Source organism: Pristis pectinata, chromosome 30, assembly GCF_009764475.1.
Source record: "Pristis pectinata isolate sPriPec2 chromosome 30, sPriPec2.1.pri, whole genome shotgun sequence".
Classification (NCBI taxonomy): domain Eukaryota; kingdom Metazoa; phylum Chordata; class Chondrichthyes; order Rhinopristiformes; family Pristidae; genus Pristis; species Pristis pectinata.
This window is the reverse complement of record NC_067434.1, coordinates 19641467-19667677: the sequence shown is the minus strand read 5'-3', so window position 1 is coordinate 19667677 and position 26211 is coordinate 19641467. Positions and strand designations below refer to the sequence as shown.

Below are 26211 nucleotides of genomic sequence, written 5' to 3'. Positions count from 1 at the left end.
ATGATGTACTGTACATATAAAACTAGAATGTACAAATTCCATGACAGCCATAACCATACATGTTGTTTAACACTAATTAACAAAATTTAATTTCCAGTTGACAACATAATTATCACAATCAGAGAGATTATTGCTTTCTCTCTAACGTTAGATATGATATTTTGCATCTTCCGCCTCCTCTTTTTATCAATACACTTTGCTTTACAAGGGTTTTTATACTTTAATATATATTAAATTTGATTTATCGGGATAAATATTTCTCTGAGCCAGCAGTTTTTATAACACATATCATACTCTAATTATAACATAATTAAGGGTAATTGGGTATGGCTTGGTTTTCCTTTAAACTGACAAGCTATTCCACATCTGCCAGGACATTAATATTTCTACATTACTCAAAGAAAGTCAAGCACTTCCCTGGAATAGCTGATATATTAGATTCTAACTAGGCAATGACATGAGTCCAATCAGGCCCATGCCAGACCAGCAGCTAAAATACCCAGACCATCTGGATGTCTGTCCCATGATAAATCTCCATGATAAATGTCTTCGTTTTGATGTTCGAAAGGAAATACAGACCTGCTCAAACTTTTGGCAGAGCTAAAAACATGTTGGTAACACTAGAATAGAACTCAGATGTCTAAACTATATCGAGGTCATTTCCAAGCTAATCATTATGACATGTGAATATTGTTTCATTCCAGAAATAATCTCTTTAGAAACTCTGAAAATAATGAAAAAAGTTCTGACACACCATAACTTTTAACACACTTGTGCCAAAGAAATGAACTGCACGTTTTCCCAGCATGGTATGGCGAGGTATGGAACTTTTTACTTGTCACCATTAATCACTGCCTTAAGTATTATGTATTTGTAGATAAACTGAGAGAAATGCAGCTCCATTTTTCCTTTAGCTTGTCTCTGCAGATTTTTTGTCGTTGCAGGAAATCAATGGATCAAAAAATGTTTTAAAAAAATTACATGTGGAACAGAGCAGATATTTCACCAAGAAAAGAAGAATGCAACATTTCTTTCAGATGTGCATTCAGGAGCTGAACTCACAAAAACTAATGGAGTTTTAAAGGTTGAAACTGAAGAACCCAGACCAGATGAATTTTGCTAATGCAAGCAATAAAACCTCTTTGATATAAAATGGTCTAAAACGTAGTAAACTAGGAGGCTATTCCCCTCAATTAAATGCTTACGGTCAAGAGCCCTCACAAGTAATGCCTCTGTGACAAGAACTAAGGCAAGGCCCATGTCCTAAATATGTCTATGGGATTGGTATAGCCCACTATTAGAAAACGAGGTAAGGGCAATGGTGCAAAGGTTGCTTAAACTGGGCAACTGGTTTTACCTTCAGAAAGCCTCAGTGGTAAGTAGCAGGAAGTTCAGTAAATTAACCAACCAATAACAATACAGCTAGACTCCATACCTCAGTCTCTGACATGGGATGACACTGCTGGAAACCCTTGTGTATTGACCCTTCAAAAGTTAAATCAAAGAAGCAACTATTACATGTAAATGGGCGAGGAGCAAGGATTATAAAATGCCTGTCGTAGCTCTGTAGTTTAGTAACTAAATCCTACAATTGTACCTGTAAATAATTGAGATTTCAACAAGTTCCATTTTACATTGTTTCGCCCTCTTCGGCTCATTTGCTGCAAACGGGTTGAAGGATCGGGCTGAAGGATCTCGCTTTCATCGACACACCAGGTAGACGTGCTCAGGATATCTGACCTTCTTGATTCCTTACCACTTCCCACTCCCACCCCATCTCATTCTGAATCATTCCACATTGCATGAATACAGCAATTCAGTGAAGTCACAGCAATGCAAACTGATGGAACTTTCCGCCACTTAAGACAAGCCGTAAAGACCATCAGACATAGGGGCGGAATTAGGCCGTTCGGCCCATCGATTCTGCTCTGCCATTCGATCACGGCTGATTTACTTTTCCCTCTCAATCCCATTCTCCTGTCTTCTCGCTGTAACCTTTGACGCCCTCACTAATCAAGAACCTATCAACCTCTGCTTTAAATATACCCAATGACTTGTGGCAATGAATTCCACAGATTCACCACCCTCTGGCTAAAGAAATTCCTCCTCATCTCTGTTCTAAAGGGACGTCCTTCTATTCTGAGGCTGTGCCTTCTGGTCCTAGACTCTCCCACTACTGGAAACATCCTCTCCACGTCCACTCTATCCAGGCCTTTCAATATTCAGTAGGTTTCAATGAGATCCCTCCTCATCCTTCTAAAAATAAAACAGTCTCGTCACAAGCATAATGAGATTTGAGGCCATGTAAAATAGAATATAAAACCTGGGACATCATGTTATAACTTTATAAGATAGAGGTGAGGCCACACCTGGAATATTGTGTGTAATTCTGGTCACCACACAACAGGAAGGATGTGGTTACACTGGAGAGAGTACAGAGGAGATTCACCAGGATGTTGTCTGAATTGGAGTGTTCTGGTTGTAAGGAGAAACTGGGTTTGTTTTCCCTGGAGTGGAGGAGGCTGAGAGTTGATCTGATAGAGGTATATAAAATTATGAGGGAGACAGACAGTAAAAAATATTTTTCCTACGGTGGAGGTATCAAAGACAAGAGACCATAACTTTAAGGTGAGAGGTAGGAAGTTTCCCCACACAGAAGTTGGCTGGAGTCTAGAATGCACTTCAGGTGGAGCAGATACTCTCATGACATTTAAGAAACATCTAGAGAAGTACATGAATCGTAAAGGCGTAGAAGGCTATGGACCTGACATGGGTTAATGGGATTAATCTAGGTAGGTACAATTGGTGGCATGGTCAAGGTGGGCTGAAGGGCCTGTTTCTGTGCTGTACAAATCTCTGACTTCATGATGTAAGTCAGCAAGGATGCATAGTTTAAATTTTATTTTTTAAAGTTTACAGTTGATCAGTTTTTTTGTAACTTGGAACTGGTTTAAGTCCATTGTTATTGATAGCTTGGTATATTGTAACATTTAGTTATTTGATTGAATATATTGAAATTTTTTATCTTTAATTATTTCAAGTCTAACAGCTCTGTATGTTAAATACTTTGTGAATAACTCTGCCTTAATCTTTAGGGCATCTTTTGTAAGGTTTGCACTGTTGAAACATATAAAGTTCATTGCCATTTAGAAGGACAAGAATTCACGTGATAAGACAATGTGCTTTATTAAAACACGGAAATTGAGGATATAAAATTCTCTTTTATTAACGTTAAAGCAGCGGTATTCAAAACTTTCTGCTCAGAAAGGCCCTCTTTAAATATTAATACCCTCTTAGGGAGGATCTGTCCTGGCGTCTGAAAGAATGTTGGCTTCGTGAAGGGTATCAGAAAACATTTTCATTAGTTGAGTGCAACAGAAATGATGTGTTGATAATTCAGCAGAATATTTTGTTGCCAGTATTGTGTCCGCCCATGAATTTGGGATGGGACAGGGCCTATGATTCATGAGCCAATTTACTCAGATAACAAAAAAAAACTGCAGATGCCAGAAGTCTGAAATAAAAACAGAATGCTGGAAGTACTTAGGTCAAACAGTGTACGTGGAGAGAAAGGACGAAGTTAATGTTTCAGCTTGATGACCATTTGTCAATTCTGCTGATGAAAGGTCTTTGAAATGTTAACTCTATTGCTCTCTGCAGAAATGCTGCCCAATCTGCTGAGTATTTCTGGAATTCCTGGTTTTTATTCAGTAAATAGTCTACTTAAAGAACAGAGGTAATAAACCACATCAACATCTCCCAGCCAAACCAGAAATGCTCAGTGAGTGAAATTATACACATAAGGTCAATCTCAGCTGTTTACTTCACTGTGAAGAGCAAGTTTGAATGACAGAAGGATTACTCAATCATTTCGACTCTAGCTAATACATTGTCACTGTTTGCAGCTATAGGAACTACCCACCTATGTGATAAATGGATTGTATCTTCAGGATTTTCCACTTCACTACTGCTTCTCATGATCTCTTAATATAAATATTAAAATTTATTTCAAAACTGTTGTATATCTTAGGATCTTTGATGCTTTTTTTGTTTGCTTGGCATGTAAAGAAGAAACAAAAATAGTCTTGGTAAGAAGTGGTCATTAAACCCATCAAGCTCATTCCTACATCCGTTTTGCCATAAGGAAACATTTTGCAAAGTATCTCCCTTCCATCTCAAACAGTAACTCAAGCAATAATTTTATATCTTACACGGTACTCTGCTCTATTTATCCTTGACCAGTTTGGCACAGTTCTTACATGGTCCCAGCAGCTTTAATTTTACATGGTGTTGCTGCGCCAAGATTTTCATGAAATTGCCTAGTATTGCTAGTGTGGCAGGAAATCTATACAAGTGGTAGATTTGTACAGCTTGTACACATTTCCCAAGACGTTTTTACAATTCTGAACAGATGTATGAATAATTTATTCATTAATTTGAAAGTACTGAGGTAAATGAAGATACTTCCCACAGATGGAAATGTATCAGTTTTATGTTGGGCTGGCAGTGGAAGACTACAACTGGCACAAAACCCACCTATTCTTATCTTAAACTGAGAACAGCAGTACAAGGCAAAACCTTTTTTCTACTGATTGAAAGGAGTTGATTGCCTCATCGGACTCTTGTGCCAACTCTTTCAGTCATATGAAATTTACCAATAGTACAATGGAATAGTAAATAAGAAGGATATTGCTTTGTAAAAAGTGCATTGAAATTTGCAAGGCTTTGAAAATGGAAATTTTTCAATAAAACAATTGGAATTATAGAAATCACAAATATCTTTTTATTTGTGTTTTTGAAAGTGCAACAGATTGCAAAAGATGGACTGGTCTCAGGAGGAATGAATTATCATTGAACAAACCTTGAAACTCTGATCAAACTTTTTGCTTTCCTACCTACCCCTCATAAAATCAGATCATCAAAAGGTAATGTAGCATCAATCCTGCATGATAACATAGCATTACAACCTAATCAAACCATTCCAATTAAATTATAGATGGAACAGACTTAGTCACATAAGACATTGAACAATATTCATGCCTTCAAATGTTCTAATGTTTTTATTATACTGTAGGCATAAAAATTCAATTCTACTCTCACTTTAAGCTTGGTAAGTAAGCACTCTAGTCCTGCCATTTGACAGTTGTTTATATCAAATAGCGATCAGATTTATATTATCCATCATTTTAAGTACTTGGATCACGTCTCCTTGTGATCTTTCAAACAACAAAGATTTTTAATTATTTATTTAATTTAGCTTTGGAGGTCCAAATTTAAATTTACTACGTAAATGCACAACACAACCACATCAGGGGTTGAACATGCACTATGAATTGTCATGATTCATAGTGGAAGCTTTCCAAAGAAAGAAAGATAATTATCTCTTCTCACAAATACACATAAATTCAAAATGAAAGAATATTGTGGGCATCGCGTGCAACAATTGGTGGTGATACTGAAACATATGGAACACAATGTCCTTCAACAGAAGAACTTCCCACTTCTCACTGCCTTGTATTGCCCAAAGCAAATCTGTGATAAATACTTGAAAGTTTCCTCCATGTGGATGAAATCACATCCAGCAAAACAGAATATATTTTTCAATTGGAGAAATGCTGATATTCGGCATATTTAGTCAATGCTTTCCTGTCAGCTGCATATTTGTGAATAAGCCGTAGGATTCAGTTACAGTTGTGTGTGTACCAATGAGTTGGACAAGACTAAATTCAGGAGGACTGAATGCTTTCAATGTCTAACAACTTTCCAAAGTAAGCTCTTAAAATTTTACCTGCAATGCTACTTCAAAAGTGCCAGCTGTAACTCAGATGTATTTGCTTCCCATTGAATCATCAGAGATTTGAGCTCAAAATACCATCTGACACTTCAATGCAGTCCTGAGGGAGTGCTGCACTGTCACTGCGCTATTTCAGGTGAACAAAATAACTTCTATAGCACTTCACCACATTGCTTCTTATGGTAGCTTGCTTTGCACAAATTATCTATCTTATTTTCTGGATCACAACAATGACTTCTCATCAAAAGTAATCCATTAGATGTCGAAGATTCTAGACCATTTTAAGAGGTATATGAAATGCAGCATAGTCTCTCTTTCTTATTGTCTGGAAGGAGAGAAAGGTAGTTCTCCCAATCTCCTGGCGATTAGCAGCGCAAAACCTGACCTCTGATGCTTGCTCTTCAACCAACATTACAAAAACTCAGGAACTCAGCATTATCATTGTGTTTGTTTGTGAGGCTTATCTTTTGCATATTTTCTGCTGCAGTTTCTATGTTACAATAAATCTACACTTCAAAGACATTTAATTGCCTGCAAAGAGCATTGGGCCATGCCGATACGATGATGGAATAGAAGTCATATATCTTTAGCCTATCATTGGCAGCCCTACATCAACCAATGAGATAGAAGTGGGCGGGATGAATAAATAAGCAAACTGTTGTAAAGAAAACTGAATCAATTTAATCAGCAAACAGAGTCTAATTAAAGTGAAGAGGAAACAGAAACTGCAGTAACTTCTCCAAAAAGAAGCGAGGTAATTCCTCCAAAAAATTGCAGAGTCGAGGATAGTTAAATACAAATTATGTCCATAAAATCAATCTCAGTAATTGTGCCCTCGAAGCTCATCTCCACTCTTGCTGACTGTAGCATTGTCACTGACATGGTATTCTTCTAAATGCAGAACAGAATCCTTACAGTGTGACTTCTGAGTAAAGATTCTTCACCGTCTTTCCATTGAATAGCTTTAAGTACTGAGTCACACTAATCTTCATGTATCTTTCTGTTTTTCTTCAATTATCTTGTAAATACACATGAGAGAATTTTGGACTGTACAATACAATTTTGATGATTTATCATCACTGTGAGTGAATGGGAGAACTTTGGGGCAATTTTGTGATCTTTATTACTTAAGACTGTAACAATTCTGTTAGATCCATGAGACACCATCCCATTCACATCCAAAGTAAGCTTGCACAGCTCAAATGGAAACGTCATTTATTTAAATAACGTGCATCTTTGCTGTAAGCACAAGTTACAATTATTGACTGAAAATCCAATTGCAACAAATATAGAAAATGAATTGTAGCTGATCAGCTCCATGTGGTATTAAACCAACACATAGCGGTGGATGAAAATGTTCTTGAGATGTGGCTAATCCAACTTCTTCTGCCAAAGGCAATATTCAAGCCTTGATGTGACAGGAAAAGTTATACTCTGACCAAACATGTTCAACTATATCAAGGCAAGGAATGTATTTGGAACATTGATATTTAAAACCCATACCGATCATTTCTCGACCCTTATGTTTTATAAAATCATTCCATACCTAGGATCTCTCTAGTGGTAGTATGGTTGATATATCTTGCTTTCTGACTGGTGATATTTCATTGACTGAATTTAATACATTCAAGAGATGATGTATTTATCAAATTCCATCCAGCAAGGTGTGTATTGTTCACCACTGTCATACTGTTTTAATAATCTGGACTGTGCTGCTAATTCTTTTTACTTATTAGAGTCATAGACTTAAACAGCATGGAAACAGGCCCTTTAGCCCAAATCTTCCATGACAACCAAGTTACCTACCTGAGTCCCATTTGCCTGAGTTTGGTCCATATCCCTCTGAACCTTTCCTGTCCAAGTTCCTGCCTGAATGTCTTTTAAATATTGTAGTTGTATCCACCTCTACCACTTCCTCTGGCAGTTCATTCCAAATACCCACCACCTTCTGTGTGAAAAACTTGCCCCTCAGGTCCCCTTTAAATCTTTCCCCTCTCACCTTAAACCTATGCCTTCTAGTTTTAGACTCCCCTACCTCAAGAAAAGGACTGCGCCAATTAACCATATCTACATCACTTATGATTTTATATATCTTTATAATATCACCCCTCAGCCTCCTACACTCCAGGGAAAACAGCCCCAGTTTATCCAGTCTCTCCTTATAACTCAAGTCCTCCAGTCCCAGTGATATGTTTGTGAATATTTTCTGTACCCTCTCCAGATAAATCACACCCTTGTTATAGCTGGCTGACCAGAACTTCACACAAGTGTAGCCTCACCAATGTCTTGTACATCTGCAACATGACAAGCCAGCTCTCGTACTCTGTGCTCTGATCGATGGAGGCAAGTGTGCTAAGGCCTTCTTTACCACCTTGTCTACCTGTTTCGTCACTTTCAGTAGTACTTGTACCCTGAGATCTCTCTGTTCTACAACACTCTCCAGGGCCGTCATTTACCATGCAAGTCCTGTCCTGGTTTAACTTCCTCTTATTCTTCAATTATCCATTATTATCCAATATTCTTATTGTTTGACACTTCAAGCTGATCAAAGGATACTGTCCGTTAAAGTAATCCCCAGTTGAATACAAAGCAAATTGGCCATGTTTTCTGATTTTTTCAAAGGAGAGCAGTTTCAAAACAAACAAAACACATCGACAGAGCTATCAGTTATTCTGCAGTATCTACTTACACATCCAATTTTGATTTGCCAACTATAAAACAACTAGAAATTTACATTGTTGTATTATGTGAGGGTTGCTTGCAAAGTGGTCAAACTCTCAACATTTCAAGGGTCATTGGAGAATGTTGGTATTGGTTTATTATTGTCACTTGTACTGAAGTACAGTGAAAAACTTGTCTTGCATACGGTTTGTACAGATCAATTCATTACACAGTGCATTGAGGTAGTACAGATGTTGACCTACAGATTTATGCTGCTTTCCATCATGGGTCTAGTATAAGGTACTATGTTGCTTTCCAGAGATTAAGAGCCACATGTAATCACATTAATTTTCCTGTTGTTGTAGAATGATCTGTGTCAAACAAGAAGGCATAGGTTTAAGATCAGAGGCGAGAAACTTAAAAGAGATATCAGGGGCAGCTTCTTCACACAAAGGGTGGTGCATATTTGGAATGAGCTGCCAGAAATAGTGGTTGAGGCGGGTACATTAGCAGCATTTAAAAGCCATCGAGATAAGTACATGGATCGGAGAGGTTTAGAGGGCTATGGGCCAAACGTGGGCAGATGGGACCAGCTCACTGCGCAACACAGTCAGCAGAGGCGAGTTGGGCCAAAGGCTGTTTCCATGCTGTATGACTCTGATTAATGACTAATGTCTTTCTTAGCTTTGACTTCTGGAGTGAAATTGACGTATCACTAGATGAGATGTCTCGAGCATGTGTGAACCAAATTCGATGCGTCCCTGGCTAGGATACATGTAACAGGAGTTGCTGAATGGAGATCAGGAATATGAAGAGTCACTGATTTTCCCTACCTCTTCACATACTTCCTTTTCCTTCACTTGAAACTTATAAAGTACTTGGCTAGAAAATAAGGAGACATGCCTAAAAGGCAAAAGACTGTGGAAAATGGAATTTCAAACCATGTACATAACATCGTGGAAATACTTAGTATGTAGATCCAGGAAAAGGGATATAAAATTAACTGTTGGTAAGAACTGTTTAAATGGGTTTGTCTTCCTGCACTCTGGTAGTGACATCAATGACGGCATTGATTAAATGAACTGTTTTAGTGATATTCATTAACTGTTAGTTATTTGTCAGAGACCCAGTAACACTCCTCCATTCCTGAGAATAGCAAGAAATTATTTAAGTCCACAAAGGAGCAAATGGACCTTTAGTTTGACATTACATGCAAAAGTACAGCACTCTATTAGTCATTGTAGATAATGTAATCCAATCTCAGATTGAGGTATGTTCCAACAACCTTCTAAGTCAGAGGTAAGTGTGTCAACTCTGTGCCAAGGTGGATTAAAGCTCAGTCAAGGGTATCGAGCGGGGAATGTACTTTGTGCCTTAGCAACATTCTTACCTCAACGAACACCAGCGAAACACACTGATTGATTATTAAGGACCTATCTAAAGCAGAGGATGAACTTCAAATAAAAATTGCAGCTGCAGACATGACAGACAAAATTACAAAAGAAAGTAATGCTTACATTTTGCTAATTATAGAAGCAGCTGAGGAAGTTGCCAAAGACACAGGGCACTAGGAGAGAGGCTGGAGTTCCCAGAAGTGGCTGACAGGAAGGACAGAGATCCCAGAAGGAGAAGTGGTGATGGAATTCCAAAACATGGAATAAATATGTCAGAAATCCATCCCCTTGCAGAAGAGGTCAGTTACTGCAGATCCACAATACAACAATTTAAGTGCGGCACTACTGAGTGTTTTTCTCTTTGTTATTTGTAAAGGCCTGAACATAATTACCAACCTCACCTTTACTATAACAGTGGTACAATTCAAACCTCACTCAAAAGCTGCAAAACAACTTTAAGTGTGAATTTATTCCAGACCAGATGAAGGGTCTCGACCGGAAATGTCGACTGTCCATTTCTCTCCATAGCTGCTGCCTGACCTGCTGAGTTCCTCCAGTGTTTTGTGTGTTGCATGTGAATTTATTGTTTCCCTTTTTATAAATCCCCAGATTTGTCTACGTTTTACTATCCATTCCATCAATTGGTGTGATCATAGTGAAAGGAAGTAGTCCAGTGAAAGGAAAATGTCTCTCACTCACACATTAGTTATTGTCCCGTTGCATCTCTAACTACAAAATCAGCCATATCCCAACTCAAGATATATTTTACATTAATTATTTACAAATGGGATCTTCTTACTCACTGCAGTTGTCTGCCCAGAGTAGATGAGATTATTTCTCAGTGGGAAATGAGTTCGGAGAAAGACAAAACATTCTTTTGATGCAAATCTAATTTGATAACAGAACAAGTGTAACCCATTTAACGCAGGCTGCTAGCTCTGCCTCTAATGTAACCGATATAAACCAGTAGCAAATGGAAGAATGTACAAATGCAATTATTTCTTATGTTGTTTTGGAAGTTTAAGAGACCGACATTTTAATTTGATCATATTGTTTGATTGTTCTGGTCAGTACCTCAAAAGTTCAGAACGAAGAGGGAGGAAGTTGCCCTGAGATTTCTACAGCTCTGTAGTTTGTTTGGTAAAAAGACTCTGATGCCTGAAGTCTTCAAAGGTATGGACCGAATCTTATGTTCAAGTTCTGTTTCAGACATTTATCCAAGTTCAGTACTTGTTGCAGTGTTAATGAACCATCACATCTTACAAACCTGAAGTTCCTGTAATCAAGTGAAATCTTTTCTATTGATTTTCTGCAGCCATGATATATATTTCTTCACTTTTAATAGAAACCTGATTTAGGTTTGTAGCTTAAGTCCCACATTGCGATAGTATTTGTATTCTTCGGGTATCCAATAGCAAGGAGGGCATTACACGAATCTTGTCAGTTGCTGCGATGACAGTGTTCCGTTGGACCCCCAGGCACTGTTGCCTGATATTGTGTATAAATCGTCAAACCGGGCTTCATAGGGAATATGGTCTCATTTACAGAAATGGCCCTTGGCAATTTGTTGGGAGAAGATATTTGCTGGAAGCTCTGAAAAATGTAACAAATTTTTCATCGTCTGCATTCACTTTTTAAGAATACATTTCACGACAGTAATTAGGAACTGAAAGTTGTTTAACTGAATTCCCATTGTCTCACAGACAATGGTTTGAAATCAGTGCTTGCAAGTGAGACCAATGGAGGGATATCACTTCTGTGGAAAAGAGCCTCTGTGACAATCTGTCTCCCTTTTGTGTGTGACGTTTCCTTGGCTGTAAGGCCAATGTTCATTAGGTTTCAGCTTTGTGATTCTACACCGCTGGGGTTAGATTTCAATGTATAATAGTTCATTAATTTGATTGCTATTTTAATGACATCCTGATTTATTTAGTGCCAATACACTAATTTTTACACTAACTTTTTTTAATATTTGTCTCCTCATATATTCCAATAATGATTTAAGATTTTTTTCTGCATTACTAAATAGTAATGTATGGTTAAATAGTATTTATGTTATATTTAAGCAGCTATTTTAAAATAAAATCAGGAGGGGTGAATCGTGATTGGTGACCATAAATACTTAAGATGATAATTGGGATAGAAAGGGGAGCATATGTACAGTCTTACACATTTCACACTTTTCTAATGAAATGGTTCCTAGCCACGCAGGAAGTTCCAACAACAACACCACTAATTTTTCTGATTTTCTCAAGCACGGAGGTGACCAAAGAGTACTGGAATATCAGAGAGATGAAATGGCCAGTCATAGCCAAGCCTGTTGCCATTCATTTCGAAGGGACAATCATTCTGATCTAATTGATGAATTGGAGATATTTCCCCACATCTGAAAAGGGGCTGGGGGATCATTCATATTGGATGATCTGTGACTGACAAGCTGGCCATACCCATGCACACGTAACTCTCAGAGACAGCCTCTCATTACACTGAACAGGCCAGTGGGCACAAGAAATTAATTACAAAAATAATAACCTATTTATTTAGAATTAGTACACCATCAGTAAAGGTGATTCATTGTTACTTCTCATGAAAGGGAAAGACAGACCTATATTTATGTTGCTTTTTCCACAACTGTTGAACATCCCAATTTACTCTTCAGCCAGTGAAGCACTTCTGAAGTGAAAGAATTTAATTGCTGAGAACGAAACAACCGATTTGGAAGCAGCAAACTCCCACCAAAACAGTTTGATAACAACCAAGTGTCTCATAGTTTTAGTGACACTGATCACAGAATTTCCAAAGTAAAATATGTCGACACTGAAATGTTCCTGTGTGCTGCTATATGGCTGCTGTATGGATTTAGTTTTAAAGTTCATGAAGATGCATATATCAACAAAATCTTACATTCTTAATACCCTTTTAATAAGAGCAAGTCCCAAGGTACTTTACAACAAAAATGTTATGACGGAAGGTGGCAGAAGATCACAGGTGAAAGTCGTCAAGAAGGGACTGGAAACTTGAAAAGATATCTGTAAAAATTGAAGACCAATGGGTTAAAATATTGCCACAGAATCTGTGTGTGTGATTAAGGAGGCACAAACAGAACCATGGAAGGATCGTGGAGATACAAGAGACTGTAGATGCTGGAATCTGGAGCAATAAATGAGCTGCTGGAGGAACTCAGCAGGTCAGGCAGCATCTGTGGAGGGAAATGGACAGTCGGCAATTCGGGTCGAGGCCCTTCATCTGGACTGTCAATTGCTCTTAGTGTTGTGTTGTTGGAATGTTGAGAGAATAAAAATGGGGTTAGTGAAGGATGAGTGTAAATGGTTGTTTGATGGTCAGCACAGACTTGGTGCACTGTGTGTCTCTTTAAGGGGGCAGGGAGGGGAGTTCACTTTGATTTTGAGGACTGTTTTGTAAGAGTACAAGTTCAAGGCACACAGCAGTTTTCCAATCTTCTCTATACCACTCCTACAACTGAAAGGTGCAAACTTGCTCCTTAACCTTTGGTCACAATATGAGAACAGGTCGAAGTTACTCAATCCTTGATTACTCCTTCCAAGCTCATGATAAAAGAAAGCCAGTTGTGATGGAAGGTCATCAACCTTAAATGTTAAATCTGTTTCTCTCCCTACGGATATTTCCTGACCTACTGAGTATCTCCAGCATTTTCTGCTTTTACTTCAGAGTTCCAACATCCACAGCTTTTTTCTTTTCAAAGAATGGTGTGATCTTGGTTTGGCTTTTGATGCTATAGCCAGAGAATATTTCACAGATGCTTTTACATAACCTCATCATTCCACAAGCTAGTTCACCAAGGGAATATGAAGGGAATATGAAAAAAATATTAACTACTAAAATCAAGGAAAATCCAAAAATGTTTTATAAGCAAATAAAGAGCAAGAACCTAGAACACAGATCAGCACAGCAACAGGCCCTTCGGCCCACAATGTCTGTGCCGAACATGATGCCATTTGAACTGCACATCTGCCTGTTCGTGGTCTCTATCCCTCCATTCCCTGCCTGTTCAAGAGTCTGTCTAAATGCCTCTTAAATGTTGCTACCGTATCTGCTTCCACCACTTCCCCTGACAGAACGTTCCACTCTCTGCGTTAAAAAAAAACATGCCATGTAAATCTCCTTTATACTCGCCCCCTCTCACCTTAAAGCTATGTCCTCAAGTTTTTGATATTTCCACCCTGGGAAAAAAACTCTGATTCTCTCCCCTTTCTCTGCCTCTCATAATATCATATCCCTCTGTCAGGACACCCTTTGGCCTCCAATGCTCCAGAGAAAACAACCCAAGTTTGCCCAACCTCTCCTTATAACTAATACTCTCTAATCCAGGCAACAACCTGGTGAACCTCATCTGCATCCTCTCCAAAGCCTCCACCTCCTTCCTGTAATGCAGTGTCCAAACTGCATAGAATACTTCAAATGTGGCCTGAAAAAAGTTTTATACAGCTGCAACATGACTTCCTGACTTTTATATTCAATACCCCAACCAATAAAGGCAAGTATGCCTTTCGCCTTCTTTACCACCTTATCTACGTGTGTTGCCAGTTTCAAGGAGATATGGACTTGCACCCAAGATCCCTCTGTACATCAACGCTTCTAAGGGTCTGCCATTTTCTGTATACTTTCCTCTTACATTTGACCTCCCAAAGTGCAGCACCCCACACTTGTCCAGATTAGGCTTCATCTGTCATTTCTCTGCCTACATTTCCATCTGTCCTATATCCTGTTGAATCCTTTGACAACTTTCCTCACTGCTCACAACTCTGCCAATTTTTGTGTCATCTGCAAACTTACTGATCAGCCCACCTATATTTACGTCCAAGTCATTCATATATATATATATATATATATATATATATATATATATATATATATATATATATATATATATATATATATATATCGCAAACAACTGAGGTCCCAGCACTGATCCTTGTGGAACACCACTGGTCACAGACCTCCAGTCAGAGAAACACCCCTCCGTCACTACCCTCTGTCTCTATGGCCAAAACAATTGTGAATCCAATCAACCGAGTCCTCATGGATCCCATGTGCCTTAATCTTCTGGATCAGCCTACCATGAAGGACCTTGTCGAAAGCTTGATGGAAGTCCACATATACAATATCCATTGCCCTATCCTCAATCACCTTCATCATCTCCTCAAAAAACGCAGTCAAGTTTGGAAAAACTGATCTTCCCCTCACAAAGTCATGCTGCCTGTCCCTAATAAGTCTATGCTTTTCCAGATGTGAGTAGGTCATATCCCTAAGAATCTTCTCCAATAATTTCCCTACCACTGAGGCAAGGCTCAACGGCCTATAATGTCCTGTTTGTCTCTACTGGCCTCCTGAAACAGAGGAGCAATTCTTCAGTCCTCTGGGACCTCACCTGCGCTTATAAAGGATACAAGGGCTTCTGTCAAAGCCCCAGCAGTCTCCTCTTTTGCCTCTCTCAATAACCTGGGATAGTACTCATCAGGCCTGGGGACTTATCCACCTCATTGCTCTTCAAGAGACCCAACACCTCCTCCTTCTCAATAACTACATGCCCGAGATTATCAGCATACCCCTTGCTGTCCTCCATGTCCTTCTCCTTAGTGAATATCAATGCAAAGTACTCATTGAGTTCCTCTCCCATAGAAGATAACTAAGAAAATAATACTTCCGATTGGAGATTAAATAAATAATCTGAAATGAGAACTGAAAACGCTGCAAACACTCAGCATCTGTGGAGAGAGAAACAGCTGGTGATTCAGGTCGAGGACCCTTCATCAGATAATCTGTGTCAGATAATCTGAGAGTATGGGTCAGGTTCCTAATGGTTTGTGACAGTCTTCACAACAGCGGTGGATAGCATCAATGATCTTACAGAGGTGTATAAAGTAATGAGGTGATAGATAGAGTGAATGCACACAGTCTTTTTCCCAGGGTTGGGTAATCAAGAACTAGAGGGCATAGGTTTAGGGTAAGAAGGGAGAGATTTAATAGGAACTTAAAGGGCACGTTTTTCACACAGGGTGGTCTGTATATGGCATGAGCTACCAGAGTAAGTGGTTGAGGCAGGTACATTGACAACATTTAAAAGGGTCTTGGGCTGGTACATGGATAGAAAAGGTTTAGAGAGATACGGGCCAAACACAGGCAAATGGGACAAACTTAGATGGGAATCTTGGTCGGCATGGACCAATTGGGCTGAAGGTTGTATGGCTCCATGTAACTCATAGCCATGCTTGAGTGACAGGAGGATAACCCTCCTGGGATAACCCAGAGATAATAATATTATCTCTGCTCTAGCTGGCTATGGTGTGGTCACCATGTGCTTCCTTTGTCTTTTGTGAAGTAGCAGCAATTTTCTATCTGGTGAAATTGGTGAAGGGATAGGGAAAGGAGTTGGATGAAGAATGTATTTGAAATTTAACTCCAATAATGTTCAAATAACAAAATAATGGTTTCAATGCACATGTTGCCCTTGTGACACTGAGCAACAGAGAATAATAGAGCATGTAATCTGATGGACAACATGCAGTTTGATGTTACAGGGAGTGTTCAGTAACAGATGATTTAAGTGGTTCACGCTACACTCAAGTGAGCAATGCTTTAAAAATATTAAACTTAGGTTATCACTCTTAAAAATTGCATCGGAAATTATTGCAGTGCAAGTATCCCGCTGCAATCAAATAAGTGTGATCTCAAGAATTAATGCTATTAAAGTGTACGCAGTCACTATGAACCAGGTGTGAATGAACCTGACACAAGGGAGATGAACGACTATGAAAATCCATTAACCTATAAACTAACATAGGTTCTATTTCACAAGCTCAAATAACACGGATGTAGAATCAATAAAGCAGCAGGTATCCATGCCTCCTTGTTTCCCTCATTTCTTATTTTGTAGACAAGTATTAATTTTCAGGTACAAGGTCAGCTCATAAAAGATATGTAAAACAAAAAAAATAGAAAGATTATTTGCATTCTCAGAAAAATGGAAGAACTAGAAGTGTTCCTATTCTGTCAAAAACTACAATTAGAAGATGAGCATCGATTACAGACACAAATTATAAATGATAGAAAAGGTTTCAAGAACCAGTTTGAAAGCAGGTCATTTGAAATGAGAAAATAACACACACGGATGCAGATGTCACTGCAAGCACCAAGGCTTTGAATTTTGTCCTTGACTTTCAGAAAGCTGAACGTGCCCTTTCAATCAGCAAAAGAGACAATTAATTCATAATATTATCTGGAGAATATAAAAAGAGAAACACGATTGCCACATTATGGGATTCCAAGTAAAATATGTCAAAGGAGAGAGCAAGAGTTTAATTATGGAAAATGATTAAGATAGAACAGGTTTATTATTAAATGCTGTGATATATGACAAGTTGATAAAAGTAGATTCTGCAGTGTACTCCCTGTAATCCCTCACCTCTGCAATACTGAACTGTTCAACTAAAACCTCACACTTATGCAGTGCAGACATTCTCAAGATGCCATCAATGAGGAAGAAAGAACGTGTAACTGTGGTGAAAAACCGGTTTTAGAATACACTTTAATGTCCCACTCATGAAGCACATGTTCTCTCAGTGGAAATGGTTTCACAGTGCAGAGTAGCTACAGTGGACGGCTTTGCTTGTAGGAGAGATTAATAGCATAGCCAGCAATATTTGAACATTTACAGTGTCATAGAGTTGTACAGCATGAAAACAGGCCCTTCAGCCCAACTCATCCTTGACAACAAAGTTTCTACTTGAACTAGTCCCATTGCCTGCATTTGGCCCATATAACCTTTCCTATTACCTGTCCAAATGGTTTTTTAAATGTTATATTTGCATGTGTACACTTCTGATTTTAAGATTCTGCTGTGTCTCTTTCTAGATTTCAAAATCACTTCACATTTTGAATCTTTGCAGACCCACAGTATATTGACACAGTTCCAGAATAACAAAAATGGAATCAGGATAGTCTCATGACCATACAATGTTGCAGTCAATATCAAGTGTTAATTATGGAGCCAGATTTTACAATGAAAGTAATGGTTCAGCTCATGATCCTCACTGTTATTTAAGTGAATACTATTGCAGGTAAGGGTCAGGGGTGCATTAATTACCAAAGTCAAAAAGTCATTGTCCAAATGACACTGCTTTTCTGTTGTAAAAGTACTATTTAATGATTTTCATCTGAAAAGCATCAAGTGGTGTGAAGTTGTTCTATTTGCATGGTTGATAATAAAGTAAACCTACCACTCATATTTAAGGATAGGAACTACAAAAATAAGTTACCATTTAATGGTATGCAATCAGCTCTCTAGAAGCCACAAAATAACCATTAAAATGGTGATGTCTCATTTCTTCAGGTTGCGTCTTAGAAGATGTTAAACAAGATATACTTCATTACTTTCCTTGCTGCCCTTTTTCTCTCAATCAAATTCTATCTTTCTCCACTTGATCTGACACAGAATTCAGTTCTTTTATTACATCCCTCCACGGTTCTTCTAATTTTTATTTCCTATTCATTAAGATATAATTGGTTGAGAAGCCACACTGCTGCTTGTCCTGCTCACTCAGGTCCCAGATGCCCCAATTCTCTGCCTGCATTAACAGTTCCCACTTTGAACAAAATTTCCTTTGAGCTGTGTAGCGTTCTTTTGCTAAGCAAAATCTAACCTGACATGTGTGGAGCAAAAACTGGAACATCAGCTGGAGGCTTTATATCATCATAAATCATAAGCTCACTACCAATATTGCAAGAAAGATCATTTCATTTGCCAAGTTGAAATTGGTGATTACGTTCATTAACAACAGAAACCAATAACGAGTTTCCACAGCACAGAATTCTAAAAAAATTAAGGGAGATGACTAGTCTTAAGGGAGACGAATATAAAAGTCTCACTATGCTTTTAATATGTACTTACAATTAATTAGATAAATATAGTTCAAGTGTGTTTACATGACATTAATTACATTTAAATTATAAATACATTTAAACTATAAACAAGAAATTAGCTTAAATAATTACGTTACTAGAAAAAGATCTGACAACAGAAAATAAGCATTGTAACTAATTAAGTAAGACACATCACAGAAGAATGTCATACAACTGATATAACTTGATCCATGATTCTGGTCTTACTTTAGCTTGTCAGTTTTAGCACCTCTCATCTCCTTGCCACTTCAAACCCACATCTCTCAACCTTTTGAAAGCTTCATTGATACCATTATGAGAATTTTAGTAGGTCACTCTGGATAAATTAACAGTTGGCATTGGAATGTTCTACAATGGTGTAACCCAATCAGTACTTTGATGGAATAAACTGGAAAGGCAGACTGTAAAACTGTAAAAGCAGAGCTCAAGCCATTTATGTAGGGACAAAAATTCTAAGAGTGTGTTGCAGCACTGAATCATGTTCTGGTACCTCTTTTGTTTTATACACTGATCTATTTTGGTACAGACCGTTCCCGGGATACGAATGCCCAACTTATAGACACCCATACATACAAATAAGCTCCCATAATATTATCAAATTCAAAAGTCCAATGTATACACATATGTTTGTTCCTACGAATAACAGAACTAGGTCCCTCTCTCTCTCCACTTTTAGTAATTGTTCTTTCTTTTCAGTCTTATGTGCTTTTAATGCCATTCATTACAATACTGTGGAGGTACAGTTACCATATCGAGTAATTTTTGTGTATTTTCTGACTTATGGACAAAATCGACTTATCGACGTCTGTAAAAATGGAACCTGTTTGTTTCCTGGGGGCGATCTGTATTTAGTTGTGACTCACTAACATCATCTAATCATACAGCACAGCCTACACCAACCATCAAGCATCCACCCAAACCATTCCTACACAAGCCATTTATTCTCCCCACATTCTACCACTCAACTACACACTAGGGTTGATTTACAGTGACCACTTAACCTACCGACTTGCAAGTCTTTCGGTTGAGGGACGAAATCAGAGCACCCAGAGGAAACCCACACAGTCACAGGGAGAATGAGCGTGCAAACTCCACACAGACAAAACCAGAGGTCAGGATTGAACCTGGATCACTGGAGCTGGGAGGCAGCAGCTCTACTCGCTGTACCGCTGTGCCACCTTCCAACGTCTGCCATTGTCTGCACTGAAAGTCTTCTAAACCAGCACTGGCCTTCTTGCCATTAAGCATGCAAGTGCATACAACACAATACTAAATGTACATCTCAAATCCCTTGCTATCTTAGCCACCTTTTTAAATATGATGAATTGAATATTCTTCCAGATAATCAATTAACAGTAAATCTATAATTAGCTTCATCAAAGCACCAGCAAATGCACCACATTTTTTCTCAAACACACATCTCACAGTGGGTAACTTTTTACTCAAATGTGCATTGTAAATATTTAAAAGAAATGAATCACAATAGCTTTGATATTTTGTAAGGGAACCCATCAAAGAGGCAGACAACAAGAATGTTATTAAATCTCTTGGTATGCTATAATACTTACAATTGATGCTTGCCAAATGCTGTCACTCAATTATATTGCAAACAAAGGAATCTAGCATTTAGGAAAGCATTCAGGTGACCTAAGGAGTAGATGATTTTACTTTACTGATAGAAAAAAAACAAATCTGCACAGTCCTTAGGATGCACATCAATGGAAAATATTCACATTAATGTAATTTCTGTCGAAGAAAAGTATATGACATGGTATTCAGTTTCAAAATAATCAAATACTAATAAATAAATTATGCTTCTTTTTCTCTAACATGCTGTGAAATACAACAGGGGAAAGTACTGTTATGAGTCATGTGTTAACATTACAATCAAATTGCAGCTCTTCAAAACACTGTGAAAAGCAAAGCTTGAGTTGACTCAATGTTGTCTCCAATTTACTAACTTCTCAGAACTACATAGTTCCTGGTGGTGTGTTCGACATGTCTGGTACAACTGAGTTTGATCTCTGGACACTGTAATTCCGGACAATCTGTGATTACAAGCCAAACCAACTATCTCCAAGAGATGGAGGTTGAGATAATTGGACACACATATTCATGCTCAGAAGTGGTTTTGCATCAAGAGTGACTACCCTATAAAGAGGATGCAATTAGTGTTCCATTTGTCAGTTACCCTTATGATAAAGTGTTTGTGCATGACCACTAATTGGCAGCTCACTTATTTGAACGTTAAATTACCAGGCAACCTCAACAAAAGACAGGCTGCACCTCTAGATTAAGGAGATGACAGGCCAAGGAGAGCTAAGGAAAAGTTGCATGAGAGATTACGATACAAGAGTCTGCCAGAGGAAGGAACACCACTTCTAGACAAATAGCATGAAGCAGCAATGGGCATGGGTGGTAGATTCTGGTAGTGGTAGAAGCACTGAGCCCAGGACACCAGAACACTGCACAAACAGTTTCAGTGTCCTGACTGGAGTTGTAATGGTAAGATGACAAACTCTCCTTTACCAATAGAAATTTCAGCAGCCACAAACCTTCCCTGTCCTGATTCCCAACTTCGGCACACTTCAATCTTCTTCTTTCCGTTCTTTATGTTAGAACTTTGCACCTCACATGGTCTACACTTCTTAATCTCCTTGCCAGTATTGCCTTCTCTCACTGCTGCCAACCCTCACCAACATCATCAAAGCATTTCACAATACGACTAATAATGAACTTATCCTCCAGGGGCAAGTGTAAACATTAATAAACATGAGGGGAGTGCAGAAAGATTGTTAGCATCAGTGAGACAGAAGAAATGGAACTCCTGTTCTTTTACTTCAAAAAGGGGATAGAGAGTAAGAAACCTTTCCCCTTGGCTAAGATATGTAAGACTAGAGGGCATAGGTTTATGGTGAGGAGTAAAAGGTTGACAAAGGATCTGAGGAAGAATTTTTTCAACCAGAGACACAAGAGATTCTGCAGATGCTGGAATCTGGAGGAACTCAGCAGGTCAGGCGGCATCTATGGAGGGAAAGGAGCAGGTGATGGGTGAGTCCAGGTGAGAGGGGGAAGGTAGGTTGGTGGGGGAGGGGGGATGAAAGGGAGTGATGTAAGAAGCTGAGAGGTGATAGGAGGAAGGGGCAAAGGGCTGAAGAAGGAGGAATCTGGTAGGAGAGGACAGAAGACCATGGAATAAAGGGAAGGAGGTGGGGAATAGGAGGGAGGTAGGTCATGAGGGTGGGGAAGGGGAAAGAGAAGGGGTGAAGGGGCCACAGGAATGAGGGAAAACAAAGGGGTGGGGGGAGAAACAAAGGGGAGGGGTTTCCAGAAGTTGGAGAAATGTTTCTAATTATTTTTTCCAACCAGAGGATAGTTGGAATCTGTGACGGATTGCCTGAGGGGGTAGTGGAGGCAGAGGTTCTCACAACATTGAAAGGGCACCTGAATGAGCACTTGAATTGCCAAGGCAGAGGAAGCTACAGACCAGGAGCTGGTAAATGGGATTAGTACAGATGGAACGTGATGGTCAGCACAGATGTAGTGGGGCCTCTTTCTGTGATGTACAACTCCATGACCTCCTTGTCCCTAATGCTCGAACCCCAACATGCTCCTTGCAAATGAGACAGCTTTACACTGGTGCGACACACAAGATGCCGGAGGAACTCAGCGGGTCAGGCAGCATCTACGGAGGGAAGCAGAAGAGGAGCAACTAGGCAGGGGAAGGATAACAGATGAGCAGTCTGCTGAAGGAAGAGCTTCAATGTGAATCCTGCCGTACTGGTCAGAGTTGAAAGTCTTGAGGCTATAGCCCTGATTCAAGCACTATTCTGAAACACCATAATCTTTTATGTGCACCAGCAGTGGATTTGCACAAAGCTTTATAAAAGCATGAATCAGTTGCCAAGAAAAGTCAACATTTTGAACCCTGAAACAGGGTCTATAATGGTGGAACCTTCAATGACAACTCTGATGGCTTTGCTAAGAGCTTAGATGATTGAAACCATGGAATCTGGCCTCTGTTCAGACATTCAATTCATGAAAACATGATTAAGTCACTCCACTCCAAAGTACAGGGGCTTCAGTACACCCTTTCATTCACATCCTATCAGAAGTACAGGCACACTCTTATGACACTGCCACTGGTTCCACGAAAAACGTTTATTCTTTCCTGTCGCCTGATGATAGCGCACATTCATCTTTGCCATCCTTGGACATCTTTGCTCTTTTAAACAACCAGTGAGTCCAGAATGCCTTGACCCACGGTCAGACACAGCAGTCTGCTGAACCCTCAAGCCCAGGGGTGCTGCACTGCGGCTATTTGTATTGCCCTCATTATATGACCAATGACTTTCCACCCCGTTACAGGGGTTCTAACACTCTGGTGCATTCAAACCACAATATAAAAACATGGAGAGTTCAAACACCGAGAGATTTAACCAAGTGAATTCAATTACAATGGCAAAAGTTCACTCCATCAAATCCACAACTCAAAAGTTTTGTTTTTAGTGGACTTCATATTCATAATTTCGTAAAAGAGTTGGCAGCATTGCTGGGTACAGAGTGGAAGATATGGGCAAAATAATGGGATTGTTGGTTTGTGAGTGACGAAGAGGGTATACTTCAGACAGCAAGCAGGTTCTGGAAGCTCCCTACGTTGCTATAAATGCTTCCCATAGACATTGGCTGTCTTACAGCTCTGGCAACACTTTGGTCATGGTCCTTCTCATTGTGTTTACCTTCATCCCCCTCCCACACCTTTCCCTTCTGTCACTCCTGCAAGGTTTGGGTCACATGAGAGCATTGAAGTAGGTGCAGGACGAGGCCTTCTGTCCCTTCCAACCTGTCCGGCCACTCAGTAAGATCACTGCTGACCTTCTACATTAGTGCCATTTTGCAGCACTATCCCCCATTTCTTGATTCCCTTAAAGGCCAGAAATCTATAGGTCAGTGTTTTGAATGAACCATAGATTGAGTCACTCCACTCCATAGGTGCACTAACATCTGAGTGAAGAAATTTATCTGCACCTCGGTACTCTATGGCCCCTCTCTTGATTCTGAAACTGAGTGGTACTGTCACGCAACATGCACTATCAATCTGGGAGATTCTCCCAAGGCTACGTGCACTTGGCAGGATGGATATCAGACACTTTCCACTTTACTCTTGTGACCAATGAAGATTTAAGGTACATCTAACTCTCTAACACCTTGGTCATATCTGCAGAGGAAAGAGGGGTGAGGCATTTTCAAATAACCGATGTAGATTTTATTAGTCTGGGAATGAGATGTGTGTGGTTTTTAAAGGATTCATCTGTTTCAGTGTGTGGCTGTGGTGGGCTAGGTTTTAATATGGAATGAAAAGTGACCTCATGCTCATTTCCCTTCTCTCTCCAGTTCTATTTGGATCATATCATTTAGTTTTGTTATTACAAGGTTAAATCAACAAATTCTGAGAAGAGTAAACCTTTTTCTTCCACTTGTACCCAATCATTATTACAACTCAAGTTCTCTCTACCTAGGATCATGTACCCAGACCAAGAGTTAATACACTGTAGGAACAAGTCAATCAATAATTATTGCTCAGTGAATTAACTCTGCACAATTCAGCAAGTTCCAGGATACTCCAAATGAAGTATTAAAGACGAGATTTTAAAGCAGAGGACAGGTTTCTGAGTTGGGCCTTTGGCAACAATCTGGAGTACCCACAGAGCTTTATAATGTAACTGAACGCAAATGGAATCTATAAATCTTTGTACCTTCATTATTTCCCCAATTTATTGCAGAGAAAAGCATTCTACACAACCTCAATTACAACTGATAAATAATTTCAATTTAAAAGAAAGTCAAACACCTTTAAGACACAGAAAATATAACTATTAGTCAAGTATTCAGGTGTTAATTACTCCATTATGCTTCCCACAGTGAAAGTGAATGCATCAAGATTAATAATGACAAATTAGCCATAGACAAAATGGGGGTCATTGCCAATTAAAGCTAATAACAGAATTGATGTATAGATTATCAAGCCAGTCATAGCAATACATCTGCAAATGCTCCAAAAATGGATAGCAAGATAAAGACCGGCAATATTAATTACTGAGAATATTGTCGACTAGTTAGTGGCAAAGGAAAGTGTTTGTCCTTATTTTATTTATCCAACAATTCTGTGATACAAGTTTTAGTTGATATCTCACATTTTAAAGACATTTAGATTGGAAACATTGAAATTAGGAGCAGGAGAAGGCCATTCGGCCCTTTGAACCTGCTTCACCATTCAATATGATGATGGTTGATCATCCAAGCACAGTATCCTCTGCCTATTTCCTGATCTCTTTATCCATAAGACTTATATTTAACTCCTTCTTGAATACATTTGATGATTTGGCCACAACCATCTTTTGTTGTAGACAATTCCACAAGTTCACAATTCTTTGTGTAAAGAAACCTCTCCTCATCTCAGTCCTAGATGGCTTTCCTGATTCCTTTGGCTGTGACCCCTGGTTCTGAACTTCCCCACCATTGGATACTTCCTTCCTGCATCTGGTCTGTCCAGCCTCACCAGGACTTTTCAATGAGGGTCACTTCTATTCTTCTAAACTCAAACAAATACGAATACAATTACCCCAATCCCTCTTCACACGTCAGTTGTCTTACTCCAGGAGTTGGTCAGGTGAATCTTAGTTGTACCCTGCCCATCCAAGAGCAAGGAGATAAAAACTATGCACAGTATTCAAGGTGTGGTGTCACCAAGGCCCTGTACAATTGCAACAAATCACCCCTGCTCTTGTACCCAAAGGCTCTTGCAATGAAGGCCAACAGACCTTTTGCCTTTTTATCCATCTATTGCATAGAACACTCTAACATAACTTCTACAGATGTACCATTGAAAGCATCCTGACTGGTTGCATCTTGGTCTCACAAGCCAATTCAAATGCGCGGAACATAAGAAGCTGCATCATAGGCACATCCATCCCCATTCCCTCCAGGAGGTGCTGCCTCAAGAAGGCAACATCCATCATCAAAGATCCCCACCATCCAGGCCACACCATCGTCTTGCAATTACCATCGGGCAGGCCGTACAGAAGCCTGAAGTCCCACACCACCAGGTTCAAGGACAGCCACTTCCCTTCAACCATTTGATTCTTGAACCAACCTGCACAACCCTAATCACTACCTCAGTATGGCAACACCATGACCACTTTGATCACCTTCCATTACAAAGGATTTTTTCTTAGTTCTAATTGTGTTCTTTCTTGCAAAAATGGTGTATAATTTGTTTTTCTTGTGACTTGTCTATTTGATGCTACTGTATGTGCCTGTGATGCTATTGCAAATAAGCTTTTCATTGCACTTGTGCATACATATACTTGTCCGTAAAAAATATGGCAACAAATTCGATTTACTTGCTTACTTTCATGAACT

At 39.2% G+C, this 26211-nt stretch overlaps 1 protein-coding gene across 1 annotated transcript in view; it reads right to left on the bottom strand.

Annotated features, from left to right (window-relative positions):
• LOC127584780 (leucine-rich melanocyte differentiation-associated protein-like) overlaps positions 1-26211 on the bottom strand; it is a 755871-nt gene that overhangs the window by 77241 nt on the left and 652419 nt on the right. The window lies entirely within an intron of this gene.